This window comes from Symsagittifera roscoffensis, chromosome 7 (genome assembly GCF_963678635.1).
Source record: "Symsagittifera roscoffensis chromosome 7, txSymRosc1.1, whole genome shotgun sequence".
Lineage (NCBI taxonomy): Eukaryota > Metazoa > Xenacoelomorpha > Acoela > Convolutidae > Symsagittifera > Symsagittifera roscoffensis.
In genome coordinates, this window is record NC_087068.1 from 44,929,870 (window position 1) to 44,944,929 (window position 15,060).

General features: G+C 39.5%; 1 protein-coding gene across 1 annotated transcript in view; it reads left to right on the plus strand.

Moving 5' to 3' along the window:
* Positions 1–546: 546 nt before the first annotated feature.
* The window catches only part of LOC134851144 (mitochondrial import receptor subunit TOM40 homolog), a 62,883-nt gene continuing 48,369 nt past the window's right edge, over positions 547–15,060 (plus strand). Inside the window, exon 1 of the mRNA XM_063867097.1 lies at positions 547–570. The gene's annotated coding sequence lies outside the window, so the exon portion shown is untranslated. The remainder of the gene's footprint in view (positions 571–15,060) is intronic.

Sequence of the window (15,060 nt, forward strand, 5' to 3'; positions counted from 1 at the left end):
GCATGAGGTTCACTTTGTGCAATAGTAGAGATCTTATCTACCATATCGAAGAACTTCTCGCACTTACTCTGAAGGTATTGGCGTTTCCCAAGATCATCGCCAATTAACGCTCCCAGATATTTCCGACCAGTGCAGATGCGGACCCGTGTGTCACAAAAGAGGGCGCTGGCTGCTTCTTGTAGATATTCTTTCACAACCAGATACGTCTTGTCCGAATTCGGATAATAGCCATAGTTTGGTCCATTGACAATAGACTATCCAACCATTCGTGGAGCCGGGACAACTCGCCAGCACCAGCACCATCGTCAGCGTAAAAGCAGCGCTTGGCAACCGCAGGCATGTTGACCAGAGGTAGAGCTCCTAGCCCATACATGCACATTGCAGCGCTATCTCCTTGAGTGGTGCCTTCTTCGGAAGAGAAAATGCCATTGCCAGTGAAGATCATAGAGGGTTTTCTGTAAGTGTTGCTAAAGAAAGGAGAGAGTTTTGGGCATATAACCTGGATATTTCTCAACGCGCAACTTTCCGGTTCATGCGATTAGCCTAATTGTTGTGATAAACTTATTAAATATTTTTCCTGTAACCTTGAATGATAACAACGAAGCAGCGAAGAGCGCGTTTTGCAAGTGAACTGATCGGAAGCAAAGATGACCCCGCTCCATGTGGGAAAGAATCATGCAAATTTGGGAAAACTGTCATCAGCCGCGGAGTGCTGTGTGAACAATGCTCTAGATGGTATCACTTCAGCTGCGCGGGCACGAGCGAAGCAGCTGTGAATAATCTACCAATTGACGAAGCATTCATTTGCCAGATTTGCCAATCGCATTCCTCCGGACTCACACAAGAGATGCAGGACAAGATGATTGACGACAACATGGGTCTGTCCTCTGGACTTACTCAAGCGATGGAGAGTATGCAGCTTGAAGACCCAATGTTATGGAACTATAGATCTCTGCCTGATTACAGCCCTACAAACCCAAAAAAGTTAAAAACGCTGAATGGAAAAACATTAGATGGCGCTAATCTCGAGCATACATTTATGAAAACTGCACACTACAAACAAAATCTTTTTGCGCTCCCGTCTGGTAATGCAGGTAAAGCTTTTGTTGCAGAAACGAGTCGGCTGCTTGAAATTTATAACAGCAATTCGGCAGGTGCTACATCTTCCTTATTCGCTTTCTCTCTGCTTCCTGTACTTCTCCTTCAGAAAACATCCAAGAATTCGAAAAGCCGGGACCACGTCAACTGTCCCAGCAGAGGTTAGTCAAATGGAATGATGGTGATGTCGACGGTCTTTTGAAAGAATCCGATGAAATTCAAAGGATCTTCTGCCATGCAATGAAAACAAGCAAGCAGAAGCCACGGGACCCGAAGCTCTTCTCTGCTCTCATCCATTCGGGTAAGTACAACACGGCCATCAGTTCCCTTGATACGGTGAGCAAACCATTGCCGATGTCAGATTAAGTTGTCAGCACCCTGAGAGAGAAGCATCCTAAGTCGGAACCCATTCAGCAGGGTAGTCTTCTCTATGCCCGGTTGATGATCCTGTTCTTACCATTGCTAATGACATAACTGCTGAGAACATCCAAACTGCTGCCCTTTATGCTCGTGGAAGTGCTGGCCCTTCAGGTGTCGATGGTTTGAATGCACGACGTATGATCTGCTCCAACAACTTCCCCAAATCGCGCGAACTGTGCGATGGTCTTGCGAGGTTTGGGAGGCGGTTAGTCACTGAGATTGTCAACCCTGCTCCTATCGCGTCCTTTCTTGCTGCCCGTGCTGTTGCTCTCGATAAGAATCCGAGAATTAGACCGGTGGAAATATGAGACATTTTCAGACGCATCATCAGCTCTGTGATCATGCAATTGATGCGCGATGAGGTTATAGAAGTCATGGGTCTCTTGCAAACATGTGCGGGTCATGCCGGTGGGATAGAAGCGACTGTCCATGCTATGCAGCAACTTTATGAGGACAAGGAGACAGAAGGTTGCCTCTAAATTGATGCTGAGAATGCGTTTAATCGCATGAACCGGAAAGTTGCTTGAGGTTCGGATGAGATACGCCATTCGTCTCAACAACCTCCCTACGAAGTGTGTCTGTTCAGCCGACTACACTTACAGTCACGCACTTCGGTGCTCCACTAGCGGTTTTGTGATCAAACGTCGCAATGATTTACGGGACATAATAGTGGGGGTGGCCCGGCAAGTTTGTGTTGATGTTAACTCCGAACCTTCGTTACTTTCGGTTCTTGAAGGTGCGGACATCAGAGGAAACACCAGCGAAGGAACCCGTCTCGACGTTTCTGCTATTGGATTTTGGAGTTATGGACAGATAGCATTTTTTGACGTGAGGGTTTTCAACCCGCTCGCTCTCTCCATTACTGCTGTAAATCCGATAACCGTTTACAAGAAACATGAGCAAGAGAAGATCAACATGTACCGCTCACGTGTTATCGATATAGAGCAAGGTTCGTTCACACCTCTGGTTTATAGCTGTCTTGGAGGGGCTTCTCCGTTAACGAGTAAAATGGTATCGCAGTTGTCTTTCTCATCTCCCTGAAAAGAAGTTGCACTCAATCGGATGCTACTAACTGGGTAAGAACAAGAATATTGTTTTCACTAATGAGAAGTGCGATTCTCTGCCTCCGCGGAACATGTAAGCCAAAACATAGTTCGACTACTGACCTCGACTTTAACTCAACACTCTTCAACTCACTGATGAACAATTCCATTTACTACACTCAAGGTAGTCTTTGACTCTATGCCTTTTACTCTTGAACCTGGAGCAGTAGATTTCATTTTAGAGTTTTTAATCACTTTTATTTATTTATTTAATTATTTATATATTTATTATGACGAGCAGAATTCAAGTTGTAACATTCGTTCAGAAGTACATATCGACGGAAAATAAAGCTAAGCTATAAAACGACTGGCGAGCGTCTAAACAAATCTCTACATGCTTTTCACCGTCTCTATCAAAGCCAGTTCTTTTGGTGGTCTTTTCAATATCGGGTCGACTAAAACGTTACTGTTCTCCGGCTTCGACCAGAACGCTCAAATTAACTTACTTACATGCAAAATTAGTGAGCTCATGGCTGGGTCTCAGTATCCCCAGACCACGAGGTCACTCCTAAAAACAGGGCTACTACTATTTATTATATTACGATTGTTTTTGTTCAGTAGATAAAAATCATCATCTCCATCGAAGATGGATCAACTCTTTCCTTTATCTCCTATCTTCTCATCGTCAGAAAATGAATCCAGATGTTAATTAAATTCAATATTCAGGACATAACCAGGAAGCTAAAAGTTAGTTTAAAATGGTTCAAGGTCAAGTCCCAAGAATCCGGGGAGATAACACCCTTATTTCCTCTCCGGAAGGCTGGTTTCCACCCTTCACCGTTAGTGTGAATGGCCTTGCAACGATTGTAGCGACACAATCGTTGCAACTAGGAGCGGTCTCTGCTAATAATCTGTTGTATTCTTCTATCTCTTATCGTCGTTTTTCTCGCAAGTATCGTCGTTGTCGTTTTCGCAACTTCTATCGTTGTTCTATTTTATTTTGGATTTCTTCCAAAATGCCGATTTTTGACATTTCTCGGAAAATCTGACGTCATCATTCGAAATTTTAAAAATTTAAAATACCAGAATTTTCTGACCTTCACAGTTTGTCTAATCGTCCCAGTAACATCGCTAATCTGTTAAAACTGCCAATTATCAAGATCAGCGGCTAATAACTCAAACTGGCCTTTTTGTGTCAGTTCTGGTCGAATGTCACATACTCCCCGGACAGCCCGGTCAATGTCCCCATTGAATCTCGTAGTCTTCCTAAAAATGGTAGAGTGCCATTGAACAGAATTTACAAAATGCACTAAATCAATTATATCCACGTCATCTCGACTCACTGCAAAATATAAATGGCATCATACTACATCACTATAGCCTTCCAAATTCTTTCACTAATCTGCACTTTCGAGGATATGAATTAAGATAAAACATTTTTTCTGACTTCCAATGTCAATGCCCTGATTTAAAACTTTTTCTCCTAGGTGTTAAAAGGTGTTAGTTTGCAGGACAGTCCTGCCAACCAACAAGCTAAAATTATCTTACTAGGCTTATTCCCTTCGGAAATTTAGTTGTTATTGGTCCTGAATATTAAAACCAAAGAACTTTGTGGTTAGAAAGGACAGTGAAACAATCTCCCTCTTCAAGAGATTACCCAAGCCTTTCATGTCACCACAAAGTGATCAATCGTCCTAGTTGATTAAAAACGATCATGCAGGCTGGAATATTTAAAAATACTCTTCACTCAAGCCTTTCTAAATAAATAGTAACTGTCTCTAAAGCCACTAACTAAAATCAAAAAGCAAATTTATAAATGCAACACATTCTTTTATTGTTCAAAACTCAACTGAATGTTTTCTTTCAGTTTCAATTACAACTTGGTTGCTTTGTTTCTCAATTGAGTTTTTCTGTCACATACAAAACAATTCTGAGTTTTAACTTCTTCTCTTTCATCACTTCTTTGTTTCTTCTTTTTTCGTCGTTTAGAAGTTCTAAAACTTCTAAATTCTTCTAATTTCGTCTCTTTTTGCATCTTGTTTTTCGGCCATTCTGTCAATGTTCCATCTTCTCCTCCTGCGACATAGACTCTGCACTTTCAGTTTTTGTGTCTTTCAACATGTCGGTAGCTATTCTGACGCTGTTGGAAGCAGTCCTCCAACACTTCTGCTCTTCTACTCTTTGTTTACAACAAGGTAGGGGATCAAGGTAAGATTCTCTGTTCCTACAGAAGCTGTTGTGGAGACACAACGTCACGTTTCTCTCCAAATCTTCCTTCAACGTCTCTTCTTTCTCCCTTCCATCACGTTCACTCATCCTGGAGATTTTCTTTACGGCGGTGGTCACTGCATTCCGATTAGTTACGAAAGCTCGCTTGAAAGCTTCTGCTCCAATGTCCAGATGATACGTATTGTACACTCTGCCGTGCTTCGACATATGCTTCTTGGCATATTCGTACAACCATGCAGTCATGTTGGCTCTAAATCATGGCATCAGTCGTCTTCTTGCCCATATCTTTTTTACTTCCATCGGAATGTTCAGAATCTTGCACATTGTCTCAAAAATATCTAAGTCTTTTAGACAATCCAATTTCTGCAATTGCTCTCTCGTTGGCGCCTCCTGTCTATTGTTCTCCTTCACATGAGCTTCCAGCCATTGTATCGCCATCATAACTCCCACTATCACTATCGTTATGGGCCGTGATGAGTCTGGTAAACCCATGGAGTCTGGTAAACCCACTGGCGTATCCCATGAATTTCCTTCCCAGTATCGACTCTAATTCTTCTTTAGTTCTCTCCGGAACCGCTGAGAATATTTTACACAGTAACTCGTAAGACTTTTCTGACATTCTCGCTATTCTTACGCATTTTGGCACCGAGAAGGCTTGATCCACGATCGTTCTCGTACTTTTCACATCCACAGCTACGAAATGCACTGGGTATCTGTTCTTGCACATTGGAGCTAATGTTGATCTCACTAATTATCGCGCTTCCGACGGTCTGCGATATGTCTCACTGTGTCGGATGTTAATTTCCGCCTCGATCGCTTCCCTCCACCTTCCTATGTGTTTTTGTTCGATCTGCAAAACTCCTGGGAACACTTCTACACTGATGGCCGTGACCATCTCATGCTTCTGTTCTAGATTCAATAGTGACTCTAAAGAACCAAACATGGTGTAGAATCCTAGTGCAGTCACTAGATTCACCTCGGTTCCTCCATGGCAGTCCGCAATCAGCTCCGTTTCTGTTTTTGCCTTCATCACAGTGTTCCCAAACAAAATTCTCAACTGCTTGTGTTGTTTCTCCAAGGTCTTCACGCAATCCAGACCTCCACAGACGTGACCTTCCGTGACCTTCCAGTCCACAGACTTCTGCCAGACAGCTACCAGATTCTACCTAGTCCTCTGGACCCCAGCCAGGCAACTCTACTTTGTCTTCTCCGTTGCTCTTAGAGGCTGTTGTCATCACGTTATAGATAATGTTCAGACCACGCAGGTTACAGTCTGAGTTCAGTTCCCTTTGTACGTCCTGTGTTGCACGTAAAATTGAGTCAGCGTTGGGACTCGGACACCATGATGATTTCATCAGTTCCAACACTACCATCAAACTCGTTCTCAGCAGTTCGTCTGAGAATCCCAATCCAAATTCTACCCGGTTGTCCAATTTTGGCACTGAAGGTGCAGTCACCTTTTCCTCCAAGACTAACACCAGCTTGGCTTGCTGAGTAGCAGCGCTTCTTATCGTCGCAATTCTTGACGTCCAGAATCTTAGCAACACTGCTTGCTCGTAATCAAAGAAGCAATCGTGTATGTCCTCATTTCGTAAAGGGTTGTACACTATCCCTATGATTCCGGACACGTAACTGTAGGACTTCTTTCTGATTGGTCCACAGTATTCACTGGATTTTGGGAGTGCTCCCATGGATTCCTTAGTGAGCCTCAGCTTTTTGTTTTGAGAATCTCCTTATTTCGTCTTTTTTCCTCATGGTTTCTAGTTCCACAGGTTCTTTCATGTTCACTCGCATTGGTTTGCTCTGATATATATCCAAAAGTGATAGCAAGAGCAAGGCTTTCACTCGTTCAACGCCTTCTCTTAGCCTCTGGACACAAGTGCTCAGTGCTGGCACTGAAATCTGCTCTATCATAAATCAAACGAAACAGAGAGCGTCTCTCCGCTTCGCGCACGCTACTGCTGCTCCTTCTTGAGATATCAGATCTCTCATGCTCCTCATTAAGAATACCTTTTCTTCCTTTGATCTTTTATTTTCTTCTGAATCATATTCCCCACGAGTCAGTCCGATCATGCACCAGGCGAACCTCAGTTGTAGCTCAGTTCTCACATAAGGTACTGCTATCAGAGCGCGTATCTTCGGCGTGGTTCTCATTCCTTCCTCGAAGTACCGTAACACTACTGCTCTCCATGGAAGGCTCACTAACTGCTCTATCGTTTCTGCATGCATCTCAGACGATACCAGAGTCCCGTATGCCTCTGCTTCAGGGTGGTGCCTTGCATCATCGTTTCCAAATAACCTTCCATGGCATTTTGGTCTTCCAGAGCAATTAAGTGTCCTCTGGCCGAATTTTTGCACTCCAACATCTCCATGTATCTACTGGCGGGTTCATCTATCGAAACAGTTTCCGACACTGTCAGTCGGTTATATTCCACTGCGACTAGCTGTCCTTCAACACTTCCTTTTCCATGGTTCATGGGAGACGGTTTAAAGTCTTTCATAGTACTCTCCCCACATTGGCTGAGTATTTCCATTTCTAATGTTGCTCCAGTCACAGTGCGGTCAAGCTTTTCGGTTTTGTAACCGGTTGACTTTATTCCTGTCATGAGAATGGGTGGCACCATCGCTACATCAGTCAGCATCCTGTCTGTGCCAGGCAATCGATCATCACCTTGTCCCAAATCCGTAGCTTCTTCGACTCGTTTTCTTTTCAATGAGTTGACAGCTTTTATCGAGATTTCGGGATCCACCTTCGTCTTTCCCGCCTTCCTCTATGTCCCTATGCTGCCCAGTTTCATCTTCATTTCATTAATGTTGTCAATCACCAATTTTGATCGCATCGTTTCTTTCCGGGTTCTTGACAGATATACCACTTCTCCTTTGTCTTCTTGCGGCGTCATCTTGATAGGAGAGTTTGCCTCACTCTCGTCAGTGGCTGAGTCGAGCAACAACTCACTCAATCTCCCTTCATACTCGTCGAGTTTGTCAGGGACCTCCCGCATTAGTGGTCGCTTGAGACCTAGTTTCAAAATGGACTGGGTACCGTACCTCTGAACTACTGTCCAGGCCTCTTCCATGAAGGCGACTCTGTCCATTCTACATCCCGTCCTATTTTCATGGTCCCTGTGATGCACCTCCCACTCATCTTCTATACTGAGCATGGTCTTGGTCATCTCGTCCAGCTCCCTTCCAGTCTTTTCCAGTTCGTCTTTTGTCCCAATTAGACCTTGCATGGTTTCGTTCGTTTGAACCTCCTCTTCTATTCTCATCCCCTTTGGTGGCACAGCTGCTCCCAGTTGTGAACTAGACGAGGCAGCCTCGCTGTTCATTTCCTGATGCATCCTCCTCAGTCCAGGCTTAGGCTTGGTGGGCAAAGGCATCTCACCTGGCTGGTAGGTCCTTGAACTTCCCAATCCAGGCTCATTCGCCAAGTCAATCCCTGAGAGAGCCCTGTTTCTCCACCTCATCACTCTCATGTTCGGGCGATCTAATACTCCCCTTTCTCCATATGCTGCCATTAATAAGACTTCCGTGGGGAGGTCCCCACGGTTATCATGCCCCAAGATGTTTATCAAGGCGGTCAGCAACATGACTACCTCTGGGTCCTCCAGAGCGAAGTCTCGATCCATTAGCCTCAGATAGATCGCATCTACCATCGGTCCTACATATGCCTCTGCCAGGTCCATTAATTCATCCAAGTTGAAATTATCCATCTTCTTGCAAGTTTGATTTTAGTATTGATAGGATGATTTGAAATCAAGTGAGAGATTAAATGATCAATCAAGATCTAGAAAAAAGGTCACGAATATCATATTTGTCAACTTAACACTAGTTTTGTATTAAAATTTATTTAAAACAGTCAGATAAAAAAATTTTGCTATTAAAATTTATTAAAATCAATCAGTTTCTATAAAGTTTTGGAATTCGACCTAAGATTGGACAGTCCAAACTTCGGATCTATTCCTAAGATCGTCATTCAGTTGTTCAGGGTCACTAACTCTTTTTTACCCAGGTTCTTACTGACATAACACATAACATAACATAACATAACATAACACGCATATCACATACAATATACATTTTAGTATGACGTCTTCCTGCATGCAACTTAAACTCAGCCTATACTTAAATAATATTTCTTATGTAAGTACACTTGTATATTAGTCTCGGAGAAGATTACGTGTATCAGCGCATAGTGGATGCAGTCGTCCTCGGTTCGGATCGTACACTGGAAGTGAAAGCTCCTTCACTTCCCTTTCCACAAGGAAGTCCCTCAATCTCGTCAAGGACAAGACTAGATTTTCTGGGTCCACGTGCCGCTTCTCCGTCGCCCTCGTCACCAAGAAGCATAAGTACTTTCCCGGTATCTGTGACGCCGCTGGAGGCAAGGCTGCTACGCCCCCTATTCCTGGTCTTTGCTTCCAAATATTTTCAATGTTTTTATTTTCTCTCCTAAAATCTGCTGCTAACGCTGTCTTAAAACTCATGTCTGCTGTGATTGCTTTCGCACATGTTCTATTTGTGAGCATGAAATTGCTGTCTGTTAGTATTATGCTACTTGAGTATTCATTCGTTAAGTTAAAATATGACTCAACTACCCTCCCTATGTCCGGTTTCTTAGGGTCCTCGCCTGTTTCCGCTTCTAAATCTCCTGTCTCTCTTGCTATTCTCAATTTTTTTATTAATAAACTTTCAGTGTGGGTAAGTCTTACCCCGACTCCCCTGACAAAAATATCCATCGACGTCCCCGTCGATAGCATACCGGATATCAAGCCGAGATTGGAAGCCGGAATGAGTAGTCACCCTTCCAGGGTAGCCCAGGAAGGATCTTCTCGTTCGGTTTTCCTGTATTTCATGCTTTCACGATCTACATCTCTGACCTCTAATCTTTGAGTTCCGAACACTTCATTTATAAATGTCATCTCTGAGCTAACAACAAATGTCACCTCAACCTTTTAAAGAAATTTTTAACGATTGACAAGAAAAAAAACGGGTACTTCCAACAAATTAAGAACAGCCCCCTCGCCCCGCGATTGTTTTCTTAACATTTTTTTATGTTGCTATCTTGGGAGGACTAAAATTGGAAAAAACTTAAAACTAAGATGGTGAAGACCGGAGTATGACTATTAAAATGATTTGTGTTGTCCAATATATCGCTTGTGCTCTTTTCAATTTTTAACAACATATAATCACAACATTGTGTACACATAATAAGAGTTTTTCAAACTCCATTCCCTGGAATTGACTTGGAAAAATTTAACAAACTCAGCCAAAAATACTGGAAAAAAATGTAACAAGACACTCGTTTATGATTTGATGAAAATATAACTCAAGTATCAATCATGTAGTTGCGATTGACTCAAATCCTGAAAGTAACCAAAAAGTCAATTGAAAATAAGCGTTCATGAGCTATCTGTCAAAATGAGAGGAATTTAAAATATTCAGGTAGTAAAAATAACTCAGCCATTCACAAAAGAAAGTTTAGGTACTTCTGATAAAATGGAAAAGACCTACAGTACTTGCGCTTCTGAAATGTTGAGCAATTTCCAATTAAAATGAGAGCAAAAACTACAATTTCAAATCATCTACAACCAAGAGAGGCAATACAAATCTTTGAACTTCGACGGTTGTCGCTCCCCCAGAAACAGAACATTTTATCTAAGCATAAAGGTTGGTGGATCGCTACTGTTGGGAAAAACTGTATTCTTAATGCCATTCTCAAAAAAAAACGGAATAATGTCTACCCGAAACTGTCAGAGGTCACAGTCAAAAATCTGCTAACTTTCGTAATGACCTAAACGCAATGCAAATTTTGCAACCACCAAGTAGAATTAATCACAGCACAAAAAAAAATCACGAGAAAGCTGCATAACTAAATTTTCTGGTGGAAGGATTTCACAGGGCGAGCTGTACTGAAAATGACTTTAAAAAATGAAACTCAGAAAGATTTTTTAAGAGATTTGTCATACAATTGGCAAATGCAATCCTTCAAAATTTGGAAAGATATGAAAATTTCTTTTCATAAAAATTTCACATGTTACTTTCATGTTCTTTTCATATACATAGTTACATGAAAGTTCAAATTGTAAATTACATGGAAAAAAGACGAAGGACGTCAAATTGGTTTGTGTTTCTTTAGAAAACACGAAAAACTCCTTTTTCAGAGGAGTTCTGAAGTGGTTTTGTAGGTGGTTCAATCGAAGACAAACCCTTCATCATGCATGTCAACCAAACTTTTGCTCTTCAGTGAAGATGTTCGGCCCCCGACGAATTATAAAATTCAACGAAGCGACGCAATAGAAACCGGTTTTGCGGAAAAACGAAATCTAATAACATTATCTTGCAACAAGGACAATTGTGGCACTGTGACACGGTTGTTATTGATAAAAATGTCGATGCAATAATCGTCTCAGTTGTTCCATTTGACAGAAATTACCGACATGGATTTTGAAAAAAAAACCTAGAAACCAACCTACATATTCAATCTAAACTCTTTCCCGAAAAAGAGGGAAAATTTAAACTGAAGAACAGTGAATTTTAGTATTATGACCACACTGATGACCATATACATAAATTAGAAAAAAACTAGACTTAACCTCGCTAAAATCTGTTGATTTGCGGAGTCTGCAGCATTACTTTCCATTCTGAAGAAAGCTTCATTTTACAAAAGAACACAGTTTTTATTCTCAATTCAAAAAGCAAAGTTTTGAAGTATTTATAGCTTACTAGTAGGTGGAATAAGAATTGTCCGGTCCGCTAATCTTGGTACAATTAACAAACTTGACTCTTCTAGAGGACTTCAAGTTTTTAGGTTCACTTCAATAGACTACAAAATTGTCAAAGTCAAAAAAGCTAGGCTGTGATTTTGAAAAAATTGTCCCTGAGTCTCAAAAATTTACGTAGTGTATCCAAAAAATTTTTCACTGGAGGTTTTAATGCGCTTCCATATGTTGACAGCAACAAATCAACATTACTCAGTCCGAAAAATTCTAGAGTTAGGAGACTCAACAAGCTGAAGCATCGATTTTTAGACAAATTCTAGATCTTAGTCCACGCAGAGGAAAAGGCACAATTATACTCATTAAGACAAGAAAATTAAAACGTTTGCAAGTCTAGATTATTTTTCTCTATATAATCCAAACGAGTATAGTTCTACTTCATACAATTAAACTTCGATATCTGACAAGCTTTTGTTGCATGTTTTACTAAGAACCACAGTTTTTGATAAAAACACAGCATAGCGACTGGAATTAAAGGAACAAGTTCTAGATGATAATGTATGTTAGAAAAAAAATTATTTTTTGAAAATTTTTTTTTCATGTATACTGACTCCTACAAGAAATTTGAATGTACAATTTTAGGTCTGCTGGAATACAGTTAAGACAATTCAAAAAATTAAGTTTCATGAAATTTCATTGTTGAACCTTCACGAAAAACAGATACGTAATTCAATTGTGTCAAGAAAAACTTTCAACAATGACTAAATTTAATAAAAGAAAAAATGCAGAACAATGAGAAAAAGTTACTTCAATTTTCCTAAGACAAAAAACTCTTCAGTACAGTTTTGAGGGTGCATCAAATTTTTATACAACTCTTGTATTTAATGAAAAGAAAACCAAAAAGACGGTACCCTTTTCACGACATACCATGATCTTTTTTGTGAATTCAAGAGCTCTTACACTGATTCATTTTCAAACAAACCGTTTCTGTTCCAGAAAGTAGACTTTAATTTTTTTCGTGAAATTGTTATAAAAGAAAAAGAAAAAATTGACTACTTTCAAATGCAAATAAAAATTGAAAATAAAAATTGTTCCGAGACCAAATGTACTGATATCTGGCTCATACAGGAAATTTATTCATGGATACAGTTTTATTTTAGCAATGGTTTTCTTTTTATACACTTCCACTTGCTCTTTGCTGCTTCTTTTTTCTTGCAATAAAAAAATTGTTGCTAATACTGAAAATTGAAGAATCAAAATAGCAGGAAAGTTGATATTAAAAAGAAGATGAATATCACAACGTTTCTGATGGCTGTAATGGTTTAAGGAAAATACGGTACAAACTGAAAAAATTGAAGATGATGAAATTTTAGTGGACAGATTATTTGAATTCAACAGACTTGTCAAAAATGCAATTACCCTTCAATTTGCAAATTTTATCGGAAAGAGCTAAATTTTTTGCTGGTTTCAGTAATGCAAAAACTTATTTGGTAGCCAGCAGCACAATAGGCAGCCTAGTCATTTGAAATCACACAAAACTGAGCAACATTTAATGATTTGTTATGATGAATGCTACATAGAGTAGTTACCCTTTGTTACGAGTGTACAACTTATCAAACAGAATGGGCTGCCAAGCTTGTAATCTGATTCAGTTTACTAACAGAAGAGTGTCTATAAAAATTCGACGTTTGGGAGAAAATGGTTTGTAGAAAATGACATTTGAGGTTTTTCTGGTCACGGCACGAGGTTTTCAATTTTATCAAGTACAGGCGGCTGCCACAACTGTGGTTTAACCCGTGAGACATTTGAACATTTTTTTTTCAGTTCCCTACTTTGTTTTCTATTCAAGGAAAAATAGAAATATACAGGACTGGAAATTTTATGTTGCCTATCCTCGAGGTAGTGAAACCAAAAACTAGTTAAAAACTAAAAACCTATTTAATGGTGTTTCGAATGCTTGGAAAATTAGTTTGAACAGATAAATCCCTATAAATCGGCATTAGAAACTTTGGATTGAACACCTGATCAAAGAGTTAAAAAATCTTAAATCCTAACTCTTAAAATTTGACTTTGGGCAAAGAAAAACATCAACACAAATAAAGATACGAAGTTTTAACTATAAAAATCAAATTAAAAAAAACTTTGCTTTGTCCAATAGATGTTAAAATGAAAAGAATGAAGCTTAACAAATCGGGTTCGGTGTTTTCAAAAGAAACGATGTCTGCTGTAAAGTTTTGGGACTCGCAAATCCCAACTGAACACGCAGTTCTGGTTGACTCAAATCCTGAATGTTAACAAAAAATTGATTTCAAATCAGAATTGATAGGCGATCTGTCTCAAAAAGAAGAAGTTAAAAATGTTCAGGAAATTGAAGTCTTTCCACAATTCCCAAAAAAATATTTGAAAAAGAACAGAATAGAAAAAATACAGAGTTGCGTTTCTGAAAAATTGAAGATATTTCTATTTAATATGAGCAGAAAAAATATCGCTTTCCGAAGCACTTACCATCTACAATCAATAGAGGCACTTGAATTTTCAAAGTTTGACAGTTATCGTCAGTTCGTCTACTCCCATGAATACTTTAACTATTCGAAATTAAACATAATTTCCGTTGAAAACAAAGATAACCCGGCTCTTTTGTAAAATCTAGAGTTTAGCCTCTGCATCCAACCTCACTAGAAAGAAGAAAAATCCGAACTGATCACTGATGACCGTGGTTTTTAGTAAGATGACCCCATTAATGACTACAAACAAAAAGTGGTGAAATTACCAGGTTTATCACATTAAACGTATTTGTATTGAAGAATCCTGCAGCATTGCATTGCATATTGAAAAAATGTTTCGCTTTACAAAAGAGCAGTTTTTTTTTTCTCAAGAATCAAGCAGGAAAAGTTTCAACTTCTGAAAGATTACAATTTTTATTGAAAAATTTGATGCAGTTTTCGATTTTTTTCCGGTTGAAAACAATGCTTTTGGACTAATGATTGTTTGGTCAGCTAATTGTAAAAAAAATCAAAAATGCTTCATTGAACGGATTTCAAATTATGAGGTTCAATTCAAGAGAAAAATTTCTTTGTCAATGTTTATTTGAGTCCCAAAGGCTATGCTGTGATTTTGAAAAATTTGGCCCTCCAAATTAAAAAAGGACGTTGGGTATCCAAAATTGTTTTGAATGGAGATGTAATGCTCTACCATACGATGACAACAACAGCTCAACAATATTGAAGACAAAGGACACTAGTAATAGGAAATCAAAAAAAACTGAAACATCAAACTTTATTTTCATCTCAATTCCTTTTCTTAGATTTTACCAAGGAAAAACAACCATGTAATAATATTCCTCGTAACAGTAAAATTGAATCGTTTGCGCTTCTAAACTAAAATTTTCCGAGTTCAAAAAGCCAATTTGAACCTATTCTATTCTTTCAGTCTTCGTTATCCGCTCAAATTTTGTTTTGTGTTTTCTTGGAACCCACAGTTTTCAATGAATACTAGACGTAATCACTAGAAATGAACCAAATTTTTTGAAATTTCAACGCGTTGTATTTGAG